At 40.5% G+C, this 21,953-nt stretch overlaps 1 protein-coding gene across 5 annotated transcripts in view; it reads left to right on the top strand.

The window, feature by feature from the left end:
- Positions 1–19,976: 19,976 nt before the first annotated feature.
- The window catches only part of hdac5 (histone deacetylase 5), an 82,627-nt gene continuing 80,650 nt past the window's right edge, over positions 19,977–21,953 (top strand). For 4 of the 5 annotated variants that reach the window (XM_028600175.1, XM_028600179.1, XM_028600173.1 and 1 more), the window contains exon 1: positions 19,977–20,230. The gene's annotated coding sequence lies outside the window, so the exon portion shown is untranslated. Of the gene's footprint in view, positions 20,231–20,258; positions 20,353–21,953 lie in introns of those variants that run through there. The other variant, XM_028600177.1, reaches the window with a different exon arrangement.

Raw genomic sequence — 21,953 nt, 5'->3', positions numbered from 1 at the left:
CCAACTCTACCTACTTCTACACCTATATACTACCATTATTACAATTAACCTCTGTGTGTATGTGTGTGTGTGTGTGTGTGAATGGACCAACTCTACCTACTTCTACACCTATATACTACCATTATTACAATTAACCTCTGTGTGTATGTGTGTGTGTGTGTGTGTGTGTGAATGGACCAACTCTACCTACTTCTACACCTATATACTACCATTATTACAATTAACCTCTGTGTGTATGTGTGTGTGTGTGTGTGTGTGTGTGAATGGACCAACTCTACCTACTTCTACACCTATATACTACCATTATTACAATTAACCTCTGTGTGTATGTGTGTGTGTGTGTGTGTGAATGGACCAACTCTACCTACTTCTACACCTATATACTACCATTATTACAATTAACCTCTGTGTGTATGTGTGTGTGTGAATGGACCAACTCTACCTACTTCTACACCTATATACTACCATTATTACAATTAACCTCTGTATGTGTGTGTGTGTGTGAATGGACCAACTCTACCTACTTCTACACCTATATACTACCATTATTACAATTAACCTCTTGTGGGTGTGGGTTTGTTTGTGTGTGTGGGGGTGGGTGTTTGGTAGTGTATCGTGTCCATGTGTGGGTGGGTCTGTGTGCGTGTGTGTGTGTGTGTGTGTGTGTGTGTGTGTGTGTGTGTGGGGGGAGAGAGGGGTACTGTATGAATAATAAGACTAAGGTAGCCATGCCAGCTGTGTAGAGAGCGTGTGTGTGGGTGTATGTGTGTGTATGTGTGGGAGGGGTACCTGTATGAAGAATAAAACTAAGGTAGCCATGCCAGCTGTGAAGAGTGTGTGTGGGTGAGTTTGTGTGTGTGTGTGTGTGTTTGTGTATGTGTGTGTGTGAATGACCAACTCTACCTACTTCTACACCTATATATTACCATTATTACAATTAACCTCTGTGTTTGTGTGTGTGTGTTTGTGTGTGTGTGTGTGTGTTTGTGTGTGTGTTTGTGTGTGGTCCCCACATGCGCTGTAGGCTACAGCAGCAGGGAAGGGGAGTTGCAACACCCCTAAACGGCAGCTTAAGGGCTCCTGCACACTGGCTGCGTGGCGTGAGCGTGGCGTGAGCGTGGCGTGAGCGTGGCGTGAGCGTGGCGTGAGCGTGGCGTTTCTGTTGTGTGTCAGCTCTGTGGCGGCTGCGTGGCATTTTTCTATGTCTTTGCACACCGAAAACATGTCTGACGCGGCGCGGCTGCTGCTGCTGCTGCTGCTAGCCTGGTCTGGACACATGGATGTTTCCCATTGATAAAATGAAATACCATGTTAAACATAAATATATACTAATCTGATTACAGCAAAGACAACGTCAGCAGTATTGACGGCAAAATAAGCTACGGAATATTTCCTTCTGTATTGACAGGTGCAAAATTTGAAAATCATTATTAGTATTTTTTTTTTATTACATTTATATCTGCATTTATGTCAAAACCTCGAGACTTTCAAACATCACAATGTCATTTATTAATATGTATTTGTGTTTAAACGACATGTAAACATCTTTTCCTATTCTATTTTGCCTGGAAACGCTTCCAACACGCTTGCGTGTCGCGTGAAAAATCGGCGCCGGTCCTATTTCTAGCATGCACGCGTTTAAGTGCGCGTCACGCAGAAAGCTAGCTAGCTTGGTAACATTTTTCAAAATCAATCTGATTGTAGTGTTGCAATGTGTGACCCTGCAAGATCCCCAGTCTTTACATATTTTGACAGTGTCTTCAATGTTAGATGTGAGATGATTGTCTTTAGATGTGAGATGGTGTCAGACTTTAGTACGGTGGCCCTGAAGGTCAAAACATGAAAGCATTTCACAAAACACAACAGCAAATTAAAAAAACGAAACGACATTAGGTGAGACCTAAACCCGGAAAAGGTGGGTAAGTATTGGACAATGATTCCTCGTTGCTGATTGGATGCACTGGCTGTCAGTCAGTGACAAACGGTAGTTCTTCTCCTTCTTTTGGATTTAAGGCAGACCGGGTGCCTTGCAGCATTGCTGCCTCGCACATGGAGATGATGAAATCAAGTAAAACGTTAAATTTCAGGAAACATCTAGGAAGTGTCTTTTTTTTTAGGGCAGATAATAATAATAATAATTAATAATTAATAATTTATACTGTTTATTGATCCCCAGTGGGTAGTGTTAATTTTGTCACCTATTTTTAATTTAGTCTTAGTCTTAGTCTTGTGCCAACATTTTTTGTTAGTCAAGTTTTAGTCGACTAAAAGTCTCGTCATTTTAGTCTAGTTTTAGTCAAAAGAGAACTCAAGGTATCTTAGTCAAGTTTTAGTCGACTAAAAGTCTCGCCATTTTAGTCAAGTTTTAGTCAAAACATTTTAGTCTTTTTTTAAATAAATTATTTCTGATAACCATTTCAGTCAAATATTTATAAAAATAAACTAGAACTGCAAGCAGTTATGACGGGGCCCAAGCCTCCGATGCCAGTCGCCTCCGATGCCAGTCGTCCCCGACGCCCCGATGACATGGGAAGATGCGCCAATGCGGGACTTGGTGAATATCGAGAGGTTTGATGCACAAGGTCTGCGGTACTCTGCCGTTGCAAATGTAGTGGTTAACAGTTCGTTTCAACGCATGTACAGACTACCTTTAACAATTCTCTACTTTAAACAAACTTCTTAACCCCTCTGACCACATGGGACAGCAGAGAGAAATGAGAGAGTGACTGAGAGGGTGGAGGGGGGGAGGCAGGTGTGTTGGTTGAAAGAGCAGGGGAGGTGGTCGGGTTGTTGTAAATGGTGTCATAGGCACTGATTGATGTTTTCCTCCGAGGGTGCTCACAGGCGCACGTCGTTCAAAAAAAATAAAGTAGTCAAAAGTTGTTTGCATTTCAGAACCTCAGGAAATGGACAGCGGCTGACACGAGCACACGCGCCTATTAACTCCATAATAAAGCCGTAAAGTAGGCTTTCAACTCAGGATAGAGCCACTTCTCACAAATACAGATAGGATTGGAGATGAGAAGTTTAACTGACACGTAACCGCGATCACCTTCGTGGGAAATTTAAAAATCAATGCCACCAACATACCCAATTACACTATGACAGACTCTCCACTTAGCACCAACTGCAATGTTTAATTACACGGTATCAGGGTATATGAATGATGTTGATTTTGGATTGAAAAAGTGGGAGAAAAGAGTTACATTTGTCCACTGTGAAGGTTGTAGAAACTTTGTCAGGTGGGTTAAGAAGTTTCTTTATTGTATATAACACCAGGGGAGCACGCAAAAGCGAAAACCAAAACCGGTAGGAGGTAAACATCAGTAAATATTGAGACGTGTGAGCTGCAAGGTCTTTGATACATTCCCATTGCAAATATTCCATTAACATTGATTAACAGGGCAAAACACTTTTATGTTGACTTTAGCGCCTCCTAATGGCCGATCTTTGCCAAATTTGGTACAGTGCCTCAGAACGCCATGCCGAACGAGCACCACAAATTTTGTGTTGATTGCTTTTACTGTGGCAGAGATATTGCAATTGCAAATTTCCCATTGAAATGCATTGAGAAAATTGGCGGGATAAGAAGAAGAAGAAGCGGAATAATAATAATCAGTAGAAAAACAATAGGGTTCCACGCTCCGCTGGAGACGTGAACCTTGCAACATGCGGTTCCCATGCCCCCTCGGGCTTGGACCCCTAAAAATCCTTAGAAAAACAATAGGGTTCCACAGCCCTGCTGTGCGAACGGCGTAGCTATTGCTACCGCCTGTTCTTGCAGACTCGGGCTTGGACTCCTAATAAATGCTATAAAGTTATATAAATATTGAGCCTCTTCTTTATTTCACCAGTAAACGACAAAAACAACCACTGCATGGGAGGATATTTTACAATAAAATAAATGCAGCACGAATCTGGCGAGGCGTATTTCAAGTGAACGCAACATGTGTTGTTTTTCAGACAACGGCAGCTGCAGACTGTCGTATGTCTCGTGTTGGAAATAGAGACAAACCTTTACACCGATTAGCTGTCAGCATTTTAACTGTGTTAAACCCAACTGCTAGCTAACGGTAGGCTAACGTTACCTGCTGCCAAGTCTAGTGTTAACTAGCGCCCCTTAATCTCATCTTTCGTATTTTTCCGTCATTGTCTCTAGATGAACGAAAACGTTCTATCATAGTAGCTCAAAATGTCTCAGAAATGAATACTCTGCTTTGCAATTTTTGTTGCTCTTCCTCCTCCTTGTACCCCTATTATTTTTTACAGTACTGTACCGTGCAGCTCACAAACTTGTCCTTTGTCTCTGTGATACTGTACTTTTTGTTCTTTGTTGATATGGACCTGCAACCAGTCCAAATCTATCGAGCAGTCAGTACTGTTAACAAATGGAAAGCACAATGTTCAGGGGCCATACAATTTGTTCATTGTACAGTATACAGCCTGCAATGCACTGTAATACAGTATAGAATATTAGTTTTTTTTTCCAATTTCTAACACACTAAAATGACATGCATAGCACAGTTATTTAAACTGACACACAGAGAGCAAAACATCTTCTCAAGTCTCCAAAAGTCTAAACACATTTTCAGCTTTACACACATTTTGCAATTCAAAATGGCACTTTTTAAATGCACTGAACACGGTTCTCTGCATAAGACACAACAATCTGACATAAAGTCACATATTTGCCATTTCAAAACACTGCCATTCAAAATGACACTACATGAGCTAATTGGCCAATATGCCATCTGGCCAAAAACCTCAATGGTTAATTGGTACCACTTTAATGAGGAAGTAAGCACTATGATGCCTCTTTTTTCTGCAATTTTCTTTTTCAGTTTACTGTTTTTTGTGAGCATATTTTTGTTCAGACCAATGTAAATATGTCTGCTGTACATATGTTGCACTGACTGAAAAATGTTTCAACAGCATGTGTGTGTTATCTGCAAATATTTCTGTGCATGTGAACGATCTGAAGAATTTTCTACAATTTGAACTACCTGTATTTTAGTATTACGACAAAGCACACTAAAGATGAGAGTGCTTTTCATTACGCCCAACAGTGTGTAGTTGGTTAGACAAAAATCTGGTAATATGAATGTGCCATGTGGTGCAAAAGTTTGATGTTGATAATGCTATATGTAATTTCGGTTGCAGTGCTTCATTTTGCAGGATATATATGAGGTATTTTGCAGTTTGGGTGTGTGGTTTTGTGAATTGTGTTAAGTATTTTGATAAAACCAGCCTAGTTTGCAAAATTGTGTTTTAGCAATTGGAAAAAACTGTAAAAGGGACAAAAATGTGAGCATCCTAAAGCCTTTATACATACCTTTTTAGTGCATAGAATACTAAGCTATTAAATAATTGTTGGCATAATTTTATAAATCATGTTTTAATGTTAAACATACATGTGGCAAAGTGAATCCATACTACATGCACTGAATGGAGAGATGTCAGAGTGAGGGGGCTGCCCATGGAAAGGCACCCCGAGCAGTTGTGTGCCTTGCTCAATAGCACCTTGGCAGTGCCCAGGAACCTCTCCAACTACCAGTCCACCACCATACTTTGGTCCATATGGGGACTTGAACCAGCAACCCTCTGTTTCCCAACCCAACTCCCTACTGACTGTTAATTTTTCCTGTAATGAAAAAACTTTCAAAAAATTAACAATTATTTGGTGGCCCTCTCTGCAGTGACTCTTAGGGGCCCCTGGACCTCCTGTTAGAATAGAATAGAATAGAATAGAATACATCTTTATTGTCCACCAGGGTGGAAATCTTCCTTTGGCTCACCAGACATAAAAGAAATAAACATACAGACAACATATCAGACATAGTAAGTTGAGTATTAAAAAAAAATATCAAGATCAAAACAAAATAAATATGCTTAAATTCATTAAGATAGCAGCTCATATTGATGTTGTCACTTGGTTTGGTTGAGGATACTGAGATCACTGACATCATCTGTTGAAGATCTCTGGACTAAACTGTATAATATTTCCTTCTGAAATGGAGTAAAGTGGTAAACAAAATAGCATAACATACTGAAATGACCTCAATATTGTACCTACATTTGAATCTTTTGTAAGGGCAGTTGAAGTAATCCAGCAATGACTGTCACTTAACATGCGTGCATCCTCCCGTCCTCTCCTCTTGAGGGCGCTGCAGTCTTGGATAATTCAGTTTATGGTCAGGATGAAGTGCAGCAGCCAGCTGGACCTGTGGTGTTTAACCTGTGGTGCGGGGACCCCTCGAGGGGACTTAAAGGGTCTCAGAGGGTAACACAGGAAGATACAGACTTAGAGAGGAGCTTCCTGTCACAGTCAGATCCACCGTCAGTTTATTAGATTTCTGAAAAAGTGCTGCTGCAGTGTGATCTTAAATAGGAGCAAGCATGTTTGGAAAATGGATTTGTTAGCAGGAGCTCACGTCTTGTTTTTTAGGTTTCTCTGTGTATGTGTGTGTGTGTGTGTGTGTCTCTTACTGTAACTCGGAAGGTGTGGAGAGAACAGTTGTCAAGGCTATCTTGATTAATGTCAGAAACTGGTGGCCACAGCCACGCTCTGTGTGTGTGTATGTGTGTGTGTGCGTTTGCGTGCGTGCGTGCGTACGTACGCTTTTTTCTGCCTGACATTTCTGTTTTCTCCCGTGACTCACAGGAGGCTGACTCACCACTGCTCCTTTTGCTGTGTGTGTTTGCGTTTTGTTTGTTCGTCTTGTCTAATCATTCCCTCTCTCTGTCGCCATCTTTTATTGTCTTCTAACTTATTATGAAACGAGTGGCTCCATTTTTCGCCAGCTCCTTTCAAGTATAATAATGATGTGTCCTTGGCCCTCCTGCAGCATGACTGGACACATTTCTACCTGTGTGGGTTTGAACCAATGACACTTCTATTAGTCTGAGATTTCATATCCACCCACTTGTGCAGCATGAAGTTACAATTAAAGAAACACTGATTTCAGGATGGAAAATAATATAAAATATGCTTTAACCCTCTGAGCTCTAAGGGTATTTTTAAATATCTTCTTGAATTCACCTTTTAAGGGTATTTGCATATAACTGATCCCCATGTGTTTCATATCAACTCAACTTTCTGTACAGTGACACCCAAAATCTGTCCCTAAAGCAGAAATATTTCTCAAATCTCTTGTGAAAACATTCCTACAGTAAAACAAATGTTGGTGCTTACAATAAGTTTACAAAAGTCATGGGTTCACAAGAGTAATTCAATTCAATTCAATACTAGAATGTTAGTATTAAATCATAACAAGAGTTATCTCAAGACACTTTACAGATAGAGTAGGTCTAGACCACACTCTATAATTTACAAAGCCCCAACAATTACAGTAATTCCCCCAAGAGCAAGCATTTAGTGCGACAGTGGGGGGGAAAAACTCTCTTTTAGGGAGAAACCTCAGACAGACCCAGGCTCTTGGTAGGCGGTGTCTGACGGTGCCGGTTGGGGGTGTGATGAACAGTGGCAAATAATAGTCACATTAAAGATAATGGAACTATGACTAGAAATAGTAGTTGTAGTAGTTCATGGCGTAGCAGGGCACTGCAGGGTGTAGGAGGGTGTAGCAGGGCTTAGCAGGGCACTGCAGGGCATAGCAGGGCGTAGCAGCACGTAGCAGGGCGTAGCAGCACGTAGCAGGACGTAGCAGGGCGTAGCAGGACGTAGCAGGGCCCTGCAGAGCTTAGCAGGGTGTAGCAGGGTATAGCATGGCATGGAGCAAGACCACGGCAACAGCTTTAAACATGATTTAGGTGCCACACTAATCCAAGGAAACGGGCGAAAAAACATATTGACTCCCCAGAGCTAAGTTAGTAACAAGCATTTCTGGGACATGGATGCACACAAACAGAAAGAGAGAGGAGAGAGGAGCTCAGTGTGTCAAAGGAAGTCCCCCGGCAGTCTAAAACTATAACTATATATTAAGAGCTTATTAAGAGCTGGTGCAAGGCAAACCTGAACCAGTTCTATAAGGGTTGGAAGATGAATCTGACGACTATGAATAGAAGCAGAGAAGACAAGGGGTGCTGTGTCTATAGATATATACCCTCCCCCGCCGGTCTAGGCGAACGCTGCAACTCCTCGCTCCCTAACTATAAGCTTTATCGAAGAGGAGAGTTTTAAGTTTACTCTTTAATGTGGTGACAGTGTCTGCCCCCCAAACCCAGACTGGGAGCTGGTTCCACAGGAGAGGAGCCTGATAGCTGAAGGCTCTGGCTCCCATTCTACTTTTAGAGACTCTAGGAACCACAAATAACTCTGCTCTAATTCTAGGAGTGCAGTGCTCTAGTGGGGCAATAAATCCGGATTTCCACTGGATGCAGAACGGCTGCGGACCGGCTCCGCTGCGTGCCGGCTGCGTGCTCCGCTGTCCGTCAATACCCACTAGGTCCGGATTTGTTGCGGCACGGCTGCGGCCATGACTGACAGCTGTAGTCACGAGGACCCACAAGATCTCGCGAATTCACGTAGAATAGAACCACAAAACCAACTACCGGTTAGTTTCCATCAAGAGGAGTAGAGGGGAAACCAATCTGTGCTGTGTTTTCAAGGTGTAGTGCAGGGAAATATGATCCGCTGTGAGCACGGTGTATTTTATTTTGATAATTAACCGGATGTTTTATTTGGCTTCTGTGCTCGGACTTCCTATGCCACACTATCTGTCGTGTGCTGATTTGCTGCGGAGCTTTCCGGCATCCGGCAAAAATAGAAGCTCTGCGTATCTGCTCTGGAGGGCTGCGGATCACCGGAGCTGTGCCGGAGTCGGAACGCAGCCGTTCTGCAGTCAGTGGAAATACACACATTGACTTTAATGGAAACCTAATGACTCTGGAGCCATTCAGCAGCCGTTATGCAGCCGGTGGAAATTGGGGGTAAGGTACTATGACCTCTTCAAGATATGATGTTGCTTGACCATTTAGTTAAGCAACATCATCCTGTAGGTCAGGAGAAGGATTCAATCTTAGATTTTACAGAAAGCCAATGCAGAGAAGCTAATACATATACATAAATATAATTTCTTAGTTCTTGTCAGATCACGTGCTGCAGCATTCTGGATCAGCTGGAGAGTCTTAAGGGACTTATTTGAGCAACTTGATAGTAAGGAATTACAATAGTCCAGCCTGGAAGTAACAAATGCATGGACTAGTTTTTCAGCATTGTTTTGAGACAGGATGTGCCTAATTTTGGCAATGTTACAAAGGTAAAAAAGACTGTTCTTGAGGTTTGTTTTATCTGGGCGTTAAAGGATAGTCTGGCTCCGCCCTCCTACATACTTACGCTCAATTTTCATTTTTCTGCAGTACTACGTCTGGGTTTGCGATATAGTCTTGGGTTTTCTCCAGCCAAAGTTTTGGCAGTCCAATCAGCGAACATCACATACAACCTCCTCCCCACGGGGTTCGGGAAAAGTTTGATTTTCCAGCTCGCTCCGTTAGTGGTGAAGGAGTTGGCTAAGGTTAACGCTAGCAATGCTAATGCTAAATATAAGTCTTGACGGTCTTCCTTCTTGTTGCACATGCCATGACATATGTCACATCCATACGTTAGTGATTGGTTATGGCAGATCCAATAGTTTTAAACTTAAACAAAGTACCCGCCTTCAAAGAAGTTAACGCTTGTCAATGGAGAGTGGCCAGACTCTCTGTACAAATGAAATGTACGAGAGTCTGGTAGGACCAGGCTAGTTAAAGGATATATCCTGATCAAAAATAACTCCTAGATTTCTGACAGGAGTGCTGGAGGCCATGGCAATGCCATCCAGAGTAGCTATATCTTTGGATAATGAGGTTTGGCGGTGTTTAGAGCCCAGCACAATAACTTCGGTTAGGTCATCCATGATTTTATTTCTTTAATGCATGCTTGAAGTTTAGCTAACTGACTATTTTTGTCTGGCTTGATTGACGGGTATAATTGGGTGTCATCTGCATAAAAGTGAAAGTTAATTGAGTGTTTCCTAATAACATTGCCTATAGGAAGCATATATAAGGTAAATATAATATGTCCAAGCACTGAGCCTTGTGGAATGCCATGGCTAACTTTAGCGTACCTGGAGGATTCATTGTTAACATTAACAAATTGAGATTGATCAGATAAATAGGACTTAAACCAGCTTAGTGCGATTCCTTTAATGCCAACTAAATGTTCTAGTGTCTTTAACAGGATGGTAATAGTGTTGAATGCTGCACTAAGAGTAGTTAAGTAGTTAAGCAGTTAGAAGGTCGTTAGTAATTTTCACCAGTGCCAACTCCGTGCTATGATGCATTCTAAATCCGGACTGAAAGTCCTCAAATAAACTATTGCTATGTAAAAACTGATTAGCGACTACCTTCTCAAAAGGGAGATTAGATAAAGGTCTATAGTTGGCTAACACCTCAGGATTGAGGGTGTTTTATCACAGCTACTTTAAATGACTGCATTACATAACCTGTTAATAAAGACATATTGGTCATATCTAGTAATAAAGTAACACACTATGAATAAAATAGTAAATAAATGTCAAAGTTTATTTTGTGATATTGCTTTTTGAATTCAAGTGTTGTCAGACATGGCTTGGACTTGCCGGTGCGTCTTTTGTCCTCCAGAGGGTTAATATTCCTGAAGGGAAATTTGTTCCCAGAAGATAAAATCATACATACGCAGTGATTGGAGTAACGCGATACAAAAGTAACGCAATAACAGTAATGTATTCCTTTTTGCTGTAAAGCAATAATATAACCAGAGGTGTATAAAGTACTAGAGACCCATACTTGAGTAAAAGTACAAGTGCTCTATCAAAAAAGTGACTTGAGTAGAAGTAGAAGTGCTCTTTAAGCACCAGACTTAAGTGGAAGTATTAAAGCATTAAACATTTTTTGTACTTAAGTATTGCAAGTAGTTTATTTTAAAATGTACTACTCAAGTACTGAAAGTAAAAGTACTGTGTTATTTAGTTATTAAATGTCACAAGTTTAAATATATTTTTTATATTATGTGAAATGTTTAGCCAAGGCTGTAGCCAACAGAATTAACAAATATTAAATATATTATATTAAAAATAACAAATATTAACAAATACTGAAATAAAATGTACAATTATCACACTGTGAAAGTAAAATGAACATCCTCTCCAGCACAGTAACGGTTAAAGCCCCAAAAAACGTATCTCCGACTAGCTAGTAACATGTGTGATGTAGTGGAAAGTTAGCAAGGTAGCAACATCCAGATAAACTAGCATCTTCACATCACAGGGTAAAACAGTTAGCATTCAGTACTCACTGCAGACTCAAACAACTCAGGACTAGCTTCATCTGCTGCAACAATGGCTCAATAGAAAGAGTACAAACTTACATCGTCTCTGACTTCTGAACAGGCAACCGTAATGACAAGAAACACGACGCAATCTCTGGGATTTCTTACGTAAATTAACTAAGTACACACACACACACGTAGCATGAGGAATTCACAACAGTAACGATGTTATCGGAGTAAAAGTATTAAACTCATCAAAAATATGTACTCAAGTAAAAGTGGAAGTAGGAGAAAAAAATAATACTCCAGTAGAGAACAGATACAGCCTTTTAGTACTTAAGTAGAGTAGTGAAGTAGTTCTACTTCGTTACTAGCTCTGAATATAACGCATTATTTATAAAATGTTGGTAATATTATACCCATTAGAATCTCAGTAACGCGAGTTACAACACATTTTAACCCAACATTTAGTGTTGTTTTGTTTTTTAAGAATTCACCAACACTGCGAAACATTTTGGCACAGAAAAGAAAGTCTGCGAGTATTATTTCCGGTAGGCTAGCGACAGCTGTGTCCTCTCAAATGACAGTAACTAGTAATCAATAATGTATTACATTTCAGAAGTTACTTGCCCAACACTGTACAGTGTCAGAGTTATGACTTATTCTATTATATATATATATATATATATATATATATATATATATATATATATATATATATATATATATATATATATATATATATATATATATAATCTATTATATTATGACTTTTTCTTTTTTTTTAAATGGTGACTTTATTGTGAGTTTAAAGTCAAGTGACATACTGCATAGTTAAACATATCTACAACACAAACCTTGCCATGGAAGAGGTGAAGGCCAATTTTATTTTATTCCCTATATAGTTTTTATTAAATAGTGAACCATATAGGGAGCGACCAAACAAGATATCGGACCCTAACTGAAAATATTGTTGCGTCTATGCGTTTATGTGCCGGTTATTTGTGTGACGGAGGCCCAGCATCATGTAAACGAACCGAAACAAAAATACTTCTAATATGTCTCTAAAACAAACCGAGAACTCAGGAGAATAGTAACAGGTTGTATGTTGCATGTTACATTTCCACTATTTATAAACTAAAGCCCACTCTATTTTTCCTTTTCAGTTTTCGCAGTTCCTTCTGCTCCTTCTCCTCTGGGAAAAAAAACACGTTTCATTGTGGTATACAGGAGTAAAATGTAGTGTGCATTGTGAGTATTTTATATTGGATTATATAGTGAATGAAATTAACCGCGGAAAATTCAAACATCACTACAAATTGGCGAACACACTATGTAGTGCGTTATTTCCATAATAGGGAACGGGTTCAAACACCGCTAAAATTCCAAAAAAGAACTGAATTCTCACTTTATTTTCAGAATTCTCACTTTAAACCCAGAACTCAAATTACATTTTTCACGTGTCCCTAATTCTGTATTTTAAATTTGAATTTCTATTATGTTGCCCAGCTAGTTGTCTGTTTGGTGTTGGGTAGGTAGCCTAGAGTGGGGTGCCTGCTGCAACGCAAACAATGCTGATGAGAGCGGTGAGAGGGTACCAAAACAGCAAAGTTGTGGGCCGAAAAAACCAAAACAATGAGCTGAAAGATGCTAAAATGTAGTGATGGCGAACTGAAGCTTTCTGAACCAGTGAAGCTTTCGATCCAATTGTAACGAAAAAAATGTTCAGTACTCGAAGCTTCAGAACTCTATTACCCCTTTTCCACCAAGGCAGAGCTGGTGCTGGTTCGGAGCCAGAGCCTAGTTTCAAATCGGTTCTTTGTTTTTCTACCACCAAAGCACCAGCTCCGAACCAGTAAAAGTAGTTCTTAAGTAGCACCAAATCATTGCTGGGCCAGAAGTAAGAACAGCTTACGTCAGCGGCTGGGGGTGGGGTTACCGTGACCAACAAGACGAACCGAAACTTGTGACCGCCATTTTTGAATTAGCAGATAAACAAGATGGACGCGATTTAAACAACAACAGCAGTGGTCAGAGGAGGAAACAAGCTGCTTTCTTGCACTTTAAAGGCGAGCCGCGTGAACACGTTGGAGCCGCCGAGTTTGATGCCGATGTAGGTCCGCAAAGCCATGAACATCAGCAGCAAAGCAACGTCCGCCATTGTTGATGGTGTGTTTGTGTTTGGTGCCGCCGCGCTAACGTTGCTGGAAATGATGAGACGTATACAGTGACGTAAGACCTGGCTCTGTGCCGGCTCTTTAGCCTGTGGAAAAGCAAACCGGTTCTTTGGAGACTTGTCAGTCAAACCAACTCCGAACCGGCACTAGTTCTAGCTCTGAACCAGCAGCTGGTTCTTGTTGGTGGAAAAGGGGTATCAGAGGACATCTGGTGGTGGAAGTTAAGGATAGCATTGTGTCACAGACTTTCACAGATATTAGCCATGAATGTCTTTGAGTTAAAGATGAATACATTTTGAGTGTGAATTCATGGATAAATATATAATGACACAAGACTATTTGGGACCTTGCATAAATAAAAATGTAATTGCCTTCTCCACAAAAAAAAATGGAAATGAATGAAGAACACATTGCACATTGCACACACATTTCTGTGATTATATTGAGTGTGTAGCCTAGAGCAACATTGTCTCCTCAGCCAAATAGGTGAGATAGGCAGTGCAGAAGGCGTTTGCTATACTCGCTATAAACTCTCTTTTATAAACTATCTACTCGCCATAAACTTAGGCTAATTGCAATAAACTCTCTAGGCTACTCGCTATGAACTTTCTACTGGCAATACACTTTCTACTCGCTATAATAATCACTATAATAATCTATCTATTCACTAACTCTCCTGACTCTGTTGACTCTCCTACTGCAACAACCCACAAAGGCACGACCCCAGTCACGTGGGTGTCTGTGAAGTGTCACGCGATTATCACAAAACGAATAAAGCTCCGATACAAAGCTCCATTCCAAATTGGTTCATGTTTTTCAATACATGCTTCGAAGCAGGGGGTTCACGGGTAACATCAGTACTAAAATGGTAACTGCAGAGCTGATAATACTCTGTGGACAAAGTCCTTTCACATAATCGTACAAGAAGTCATGTGATCCATTGTGGATACAAAGATATTCCACAACACTTTTTAATACAGCCTGCAATTTACAGTGTAATTTTCATTCATTATATACATGTCTGTATAAAATGTCATGGCAATCTATTTGGTCCACCCCTATAGTTACCTTGCATGGCAGCTTGATTCTCGCCATATCACGAGCTCACATGAGAATCGTGGGATCCCATATCACACAAAAATCCATCTTGTCAGGCTTTAAAGGGTAACTTTGTTTGTTTTTTCAGCCCTATGTTCCTATGTTTTTGTGTTTAAGCGACTGATGGGAACAACAATCTTTGAAACTGGTCCAGTATGAAGCGAGATTGCTGCAGTCGGCAGTCAGCGAAACAAGCTACAATGTAAGTTAATGGGGCAATTGTTCACAGTTCTAGTTACGTTTTGCCATTGACAGGCTCAGATTAATATTCTAAGTGTCTGATAACATTATGGAAAGGATTTCTAAGGATGTTGACCTTTCTGTTAAAGAGTAAGATCCTTTATTTAGACATAAAAAAATCCACAAAATTCACTAAAGCCACCAGCCCCATGTAAATAAACAGTAATTTGAGTATCGTAAAAATACACTTCATTCAAAGTCCAAAGCGTTGAATTACTAACTAAACTATGAAATTCCGTTTTGGGTCGTCTTTTCACTTTTCCAACAATCACAACTCTAGTTTTGGTTAAGATAAACACAGTATACCCATGTACATGTGAAAATGTGCTGGCTCTATACATGCTAAAAGTATTATTTTTTTTAAATGGAGTCTAGTGGATTTAGCGCTAGCGATCTCAAGCTGTTTCTGGTCTTAAAAAGGTCTTAAAGAGATTTTAAAAAGGCATTTCTCTGTAGGGATCCTCTCCATAATGTTTATAGACGCTAATAAACAAAGAACAGTTTGGGTGTAACATTTAAGACATGTCTTTTGCATTGGGCAGGATACGGTATATTATTTTTAGCTTATTTGAATTTATTCCATGACTATTCAGACATTAACAAGCAATGGAAGGAGGCAGTAGAAAAGTGGGAGGGAATGAGAAAGCATTTTGAGACAAATGGGATGCAATGGGATGACCTTTGACCCTCACCTATGTCATCCAATCAATAGTCCTCTGTTCCAAAGACCTCCTCCAATCAGTGACGTCCTTTAAAAATACCCACGAGGCACCTGTGTAGTAGTCTGACTGAGGACAGCATCTCCATGGCAACAACATCATTACCAGAATAGCTCTCTCGGTCTCTCGCTCTCTCCGTCCTTTCATTCCACCTCCTGCTCTCTCCATCTTTTCTGCCTTTTCTTTTTTTTTCTCTGTTCACGCAGAATATTTCCCCTCTCTCTTTTCAATGTTTGTCATCCTTTCCATGCCCTTCATTTTTCCTTCTCCCCATCGTTTAATCCATTCTAACCTTGCCTTCCTCCCTCCCTCCATCTCTCTCCCTGCTTCCCTCCTTCCTTTCTCCAACCTCCCTGCTCTGTTGCATTCTCTTTCCTTCTTTTCTCCCTCGTTTTCACCAATCTCCATCTTTTCCATCCCCTACACCTCCTCCTCATCTATCCGTTTTGCAGTCACATTGTGCTAAGAGTCAGAGATATTTATAGCCGTAACTATGATTCCTCCTCTCCTCTCCTTGTATTGTAAGCAATGATGAACAGAAGTGAGGTTTTGTCCACATCTTAAATCTTGCCACTGTTGGCATCATGACTCTTTTGTGATAAACATTTTTTATTTTTTAACAACATACATATACCACAATATTCAAGACCATACAATGAAATAGACAATAAACCATAAACCAAATAAACATATGTATAAATGACAACACCATAAGCCCATCATACACGCCTCTCCCCAGCACAAAAGCTTCTTAGGAGCCCTCCAGAAAGCTCAGGTACTTTCACCATGTTCTAGGACAGACCTCCAATCCGGCAAACTGTTTTATATGGCATTTTATCAAGCGCCGCCACCCTAGCCATGATCACAAACCCACTCCTGGATTGACGGCATCCCTACATTCCTCCATCCTCTTAAAATAATCTGTCTGGCTATCATTAAACTAGTCTGGACCCAGCTTCTTATGTGCTTATCCATCCTGTTTAGGATTGACCCATCTCCCAGAAGAAATAATCTCCGTGTGAATGGAACCTGGGTCCCTGCAATCCGAGTTTATCATGTATCCCTGGACAATCTCATCACAAGACTCATTTCTAACAATTTGACCATGCATTATAATTCCAGATATTTATGTATCAGTATTGATAAACTTCACAGGCTTATACCCAAATGAAGCCCAAGTACCACCCCAGTCCTGTGATGCTTGTTCCATATAAACTGATATTTGTATGAATGTAGAATCTGCTGGCAACGGGACAAGACTTTGGTATCAGAAGAGTTCCGGTTTCTGTTTGTAGTCCGACTAGAATTGACCAATCCAGGCCGTTACACAGCAGGGGCTTGACGAATAAGCAAAATAAGCAAAACCGTTCACACCAGCAGCGTTCTGAAAGTATTTTTTATATAGACCTTAGTGGTCCCCTAATACTGTATCTGAAGTCTCTTTTATATAGACCTTAGTGGTCCCCTAATACTGTATCTGAAGTCTCTTTTATATAGGCCTTAGTGGTCCCCTAATACTGTATCTGAAGTCTCTTTTATATAGACCTTAGTGGTCCCCTAATACTGTATCTGAAGTCTCTTTTATATAGACCTTAGTGGTCCCCTAATACTGTATCTGAAGTCTCTTTTATATAGGCCTTAGTGGTCCCCTAATACTGTATCTGAAGTCTCTATTATATAGACCTTAGTGGTCCCCTAATACTGTATCTGAAGTCTCTTTTATATAGACCTTAGTGGTCCCCTAATACTGTATCTGAAGTCTCTTTTATATAGGCCTTAGTGGTCCCCTAATACTGTATCTGAAGTCTCTTTTATATAGACCTTAGTGGTCCCCTAATACTGTATCTGAAGTCTCTTTTATATAGGCCTTAGTGGTCCTCTAATACTGTATCTGAAGTCTCTTTTATATAGACCTTAGTGGTACCCTAATACTGTATCTGAAGTCTCTTTCAGACCTTAATGGTCCCCTAATACTGTATCTGAAGTCTCTTTTATATAGACCTTAGTGGTCCCCTAATACTGTATCTGAAGTCTCTTTTATATAGACCTTAGTGGTCCCCTAATACTGTATCTGAAGTCTCTTTTATATAGGCCTTAGTGGTCCCCTAATACTGTATCTGAAGTCTCTATTATATAGACCTTAGTGGTCCCCTAATACTGTATCTGAAGTCTCTTTTATATAGACCTTAGTGGTCCCCTAATACTGTATCTGAAGTCTCTTTTATATAGGCCTTAGTGGTCCCCTAATACTGTATCTGAAGTCTCTTTTATATAGACCTTAGTGGTCCCCTAATACTGTATCTGAAGTCTCTTTTATATAGGCCTTAGTGGTCCTCTAATACTGTATCTGAAGTCTCTTTTATATAGACCTTCGTGGTACCCTAATACTGTATCTGAAGTCTCTTTCAGACCTTAATGGTCCCCTAATACTGTATCTGAAGTCTCTTTTATATAGACCTTAGTGGTCCCCTAATACTGTATCTGAAGTCTCTTTTATATAGACCTTAGTGGTCCCCTAATACTGTATCTGAAGTCTCTTTTATATAGGCCTTAGTGGTCCTCTAATACTGTATCTGAAGTCTCTTTTATATAGACCTTCGTGGTACCCTAATACTGTATCTGAAGTCTCTTTTATATAGACCTTAATGGTCCCCTAATACTGTATCTGAAGTCTCTTTTATATAGACCTTAGTGGTCCCCTAATACTGTATCTGAAGTCTCTTTTATATAGACCTTAGTGGTCCCCTACTACTGTATCTGAAGTCTCTTTTATATAGACCTTAGTGGTCCCCTAATACTGTATCTGAAGTCTCTTTCCCGAAATTCAGCCTTGGTGCAGAATTACAGCCACTAGAGCCAGTCCCACAATGAGCTTTCCTTAGTATGTGCCATTCCTGTGTCTGCAGCTTTAAATGCTATTGAGAAGTAGCAAGGGGGGGGCAAGGTGGAGGGTGGGGTTGTGGCCTTGACCAACTGCCACTTTGCTTGTTTGCAAGCCATGATGTCTCTCTCTCTCTCATGGGTGGGCCAAATTCTCTGGGCGGGCAAAGCAGAGAAAGGGGAGGTAACCTTTCCCCATATGATGTCATAAAGGGAAGAGTCCAGATCGGCCCATCTGAGCTTTCATTTTCTCAAAGGCAGAGCAGGATAGCCAGGGCTCGGTTTACACCTATCGCCATTTCTAGCCAGTGGGGGACCACAGGCAGGCTGGAGGAACTCATATTAATGTTAAATAACCTCTTAAAGTGAAATTTTCATGCCATGGGACCTTCAATGTTTAGCTGTGAAGATACAAAGTGAATGTACAGAAGAGTATGCAGTTGGCTCACTAATAAATGCTGCAGCTTCTAGTCTACCTCCACACGTTCCACGAAAACAAGTTCCTTCCCGAGGCTATTCCCGAGGCAGTGGCACCGTGGCTCCGTCTGCCGCTTAGCGCCACCCATGACAATTGTGATTGGTTTAAAGAAATGGCAATTAACCAGAGCACGTTTTTCTCCCATCCCAGAATGCTGTATGGTTTATGGTAACTGTTGCTGGACAGTGACTTGTGGCCACAAGTGACAGTTATAGGATAATGGTTAATTCTAGCATATGGGGTAACAGTGGCACAAATAGAGAAGTCATTAAATCAGTGAACTTTGTTAACATTAGCTAATATTAGCAACCATACTAGTCATACCAGCCCAAGTAAGGTCTGTACTACAGACTCTGTAGCAGCAAAACTCCTGAGTGTGTTGAACTGATCAACGGTGTGTTTTATTTCTTCTTTTCAAGTTACATTGCTTTAAGTATTCAGTTGTGTGCCCACTTTGCTTAATAAATCATTCCAAAAAAGAGAATTGTTGTGTTATTTCTTTAACATTATTTTATTCTCACGCCAAGGACTGCTAAACTGACACAAATTAGACTACGGACCGCAATTTGATAGGATTTTTGCTTTTAAATATTTTATTATAGAAAGTTTATAAAAAAAAACATGATGAAAATATTCATACATTATGTCATTGTGTTACTTATGGATAGAATTATAGTGAAAATAAGGTATTCCACTTATTTATGGGGACCCCCTAGAACCCCCTCCAGGACCGCTGGGGGTCCCCGGACCTCACTTTAGGAACCACTGGATAATCAACCAATTGTCTCAGCAGTAGGCTACTTCTATCGCTCAACTTCAACTTGAATGTCCTTTGAGTGTTGCAGTCCTTGCTTGTGTTTTGTTCAGGTCCGACTGTAAGCAGTTGTCCAACTCCATTTGTGTAACGTTATTGAGACACCATATGGGTAGTAAACATGGAAAAGTAAGATGAAGTAGGCAAGCAAGACAAACTACTGTGTGTGTATGTCTGCCTGCTTGTCTATCGCTGCCCGGTCTGTCTGCCTCCATTGGTTTCTATTGGGTCTATTTTTAGCCCCAGCAGACTGGTCACGTGGCAAAAGGAGGACGTCAATAATGTTGTTGTTGGTGGTGGAGAGAGAGAGAGAGAGAGAGAGAGAGAGAGAGAGAAGAAAGGAAGAAAGGAAGAAAGAAAGAGAGTAAGGGAGAGAGAGAGAGACAGACTGTAAATATGGAGGAGGTAAAACGATAGGAGGTGAAACTCGTCCTGCTTGGTTATTTCAACGTTTTCATGTGAATACAAGCGCAGAGGAGCTCTACGGAAGGACACACCGAGCCTCGGCGGAAACCAAAGCCGGGGAAGAAGCGACATCTGCGCTAATACGCGTTCCAGGAGGACCCTTCGACATCCACGGTACCGTACCGTGGGCTTTACTAGAGAGTGTGCGTGCGTGTGTACGTGTGTGCGCGACCGTTCAAGAAGGATATACCAACAGGCAGTTAAAGGTTTCTTAAAGAATGGTTGCAGAGTGAGAGGTGACATTTTGTGCTTCCATTGCATGCACTTCTACGATACAGTTAACGCAGAAGCTAACTTAGAAACACTTATCAAAATGCTATAGCTAGCAAAAGGACATAACGTTACGCTGACACCTGACAGATACAACAGCTAACTAGCTAAGTTACCGAACAGGTAACACTGCACAGCATGCCATTATTTGCTTCAACAAAACAAAAACCTGTGTGCTTGCAGTTATTAACCAGGAGTTAACTTAATAGCTGAGTTAGCAGCTAACTAGGGCACAACTAACAACTGACAATCAAAAGTTAAGCAGTGGATAGAAATTAAACATCCTCAGGATTTTTAGTGGATGGCTAGCAGCTAGCAGTGTCAAGCCAAGTTACCAGTGTAGAACATCCAACCAAATAACCTAGTAACACAACAGCTACTGCCAGGAGCAAATGCGTACCATAACTCATCCTCTGTAAGCTTAAAGGACGGCTATAAACCAGCAATGTGTGTAGTATTTTGGTATACATTAGCTTGTCCAGTCTACACTTACATTTATGAATGAGGTCCCTTATTAGAAATGACTTATGGGTACATTGCTCACAATGTTGCTAATCTTAAAGAGTCTTCCTGCAATTGCATTGGCAGTTAGGACAGAAGCATTTTCCAAATGTTGATGTTAATGCTTAGCATGAACTATAGCAAACATGATGGCATTATTCCCCATGTCATCTCCCAGCTGAGATATCTCTTGCACAGTGTTGTATATTTTGCTGTCAAACTTCATATCAACTGCTATGTTGTCTTGGCACATGACACCTACCTGGGTTGCCAGGGGCCAGTATGGCCCTGGAGAATATCCTTTTGTAGAGCGAATTGGAGAGCGAAAGGGCATAGCTGACAGGTAATATTTTTCTCTGTGATGTTTTTGTGCATTGGCTATAATTCAGCCTGATGCAAATGGGCCAAAATAGTTGCAAAACCATCATTTTGTAAGTCCCTGTGATTTTGATAAGGTTGACCAATCTTGCTTTAAAATAGGTCCAGGTGTCTGGTAGGGGTAGGAAATAAAATTGAAAATCGTATGTTTCGTGATTTGTTTTTTTTGCGCCGATTTTTAAAATGTATTCTTTTACCCAGACTCGATTCACCTAAATATTTTCTGTTTATACGGACGGCGACTACATCATATCTGTTTCCAGCAAAACAGACCAAAGTCAGAAAAAGCAGAAAATACAAGTTGTCTACTTCTTTACAAAATAAATAAATGTCAGACTGACTGACTGACCTGTAATGTGCATTCTTTTTAGAAAACAATTAGTTTTTGAAATTTGTCATGATATATTGGCTCTATAAGTGTATTATTGAACTTTTGTTTTTGTTAAGGAAGGGAAAAAAAAATAAAATCTCAATACTATTGAATCGCAATACAGGTGAAAGAATCGAATCGGGGCAAAAGCATATCGTCCCAGCCCAAGTATCTGGTATCTATATGGCTCAGCCCTACATCTCTTTTTGAGATTTTGTGGTTACAATCGGACAATTTCAGATACAATTGGCAGATTTCCAAATGGAAAATGTACCCCCATTTGGTGAGTGGCGAATGTTAATTTTGGACCCTGCTTAG

The sequence above is a fragment of the Perca flavescens genome, chromosome 15 (genome assembly GCF_004354835.1).
Source record: "Perca flavescens isolate YP-PL-M2 chromosome 15, PFLA_1.0, whole genome shotgun sequence".
Classification (NCBI taxonomy): domain Eukaryota; kingdom Metazoa; phylum Chordata; class Actinopteri; order Perciformes; family Percidae; genus Perca; species Perca flavescens.
Note: the sequence above shows the minus strand (reverse complement) of the source record. Positions and strands in the feature narration are given on the sequence as shown.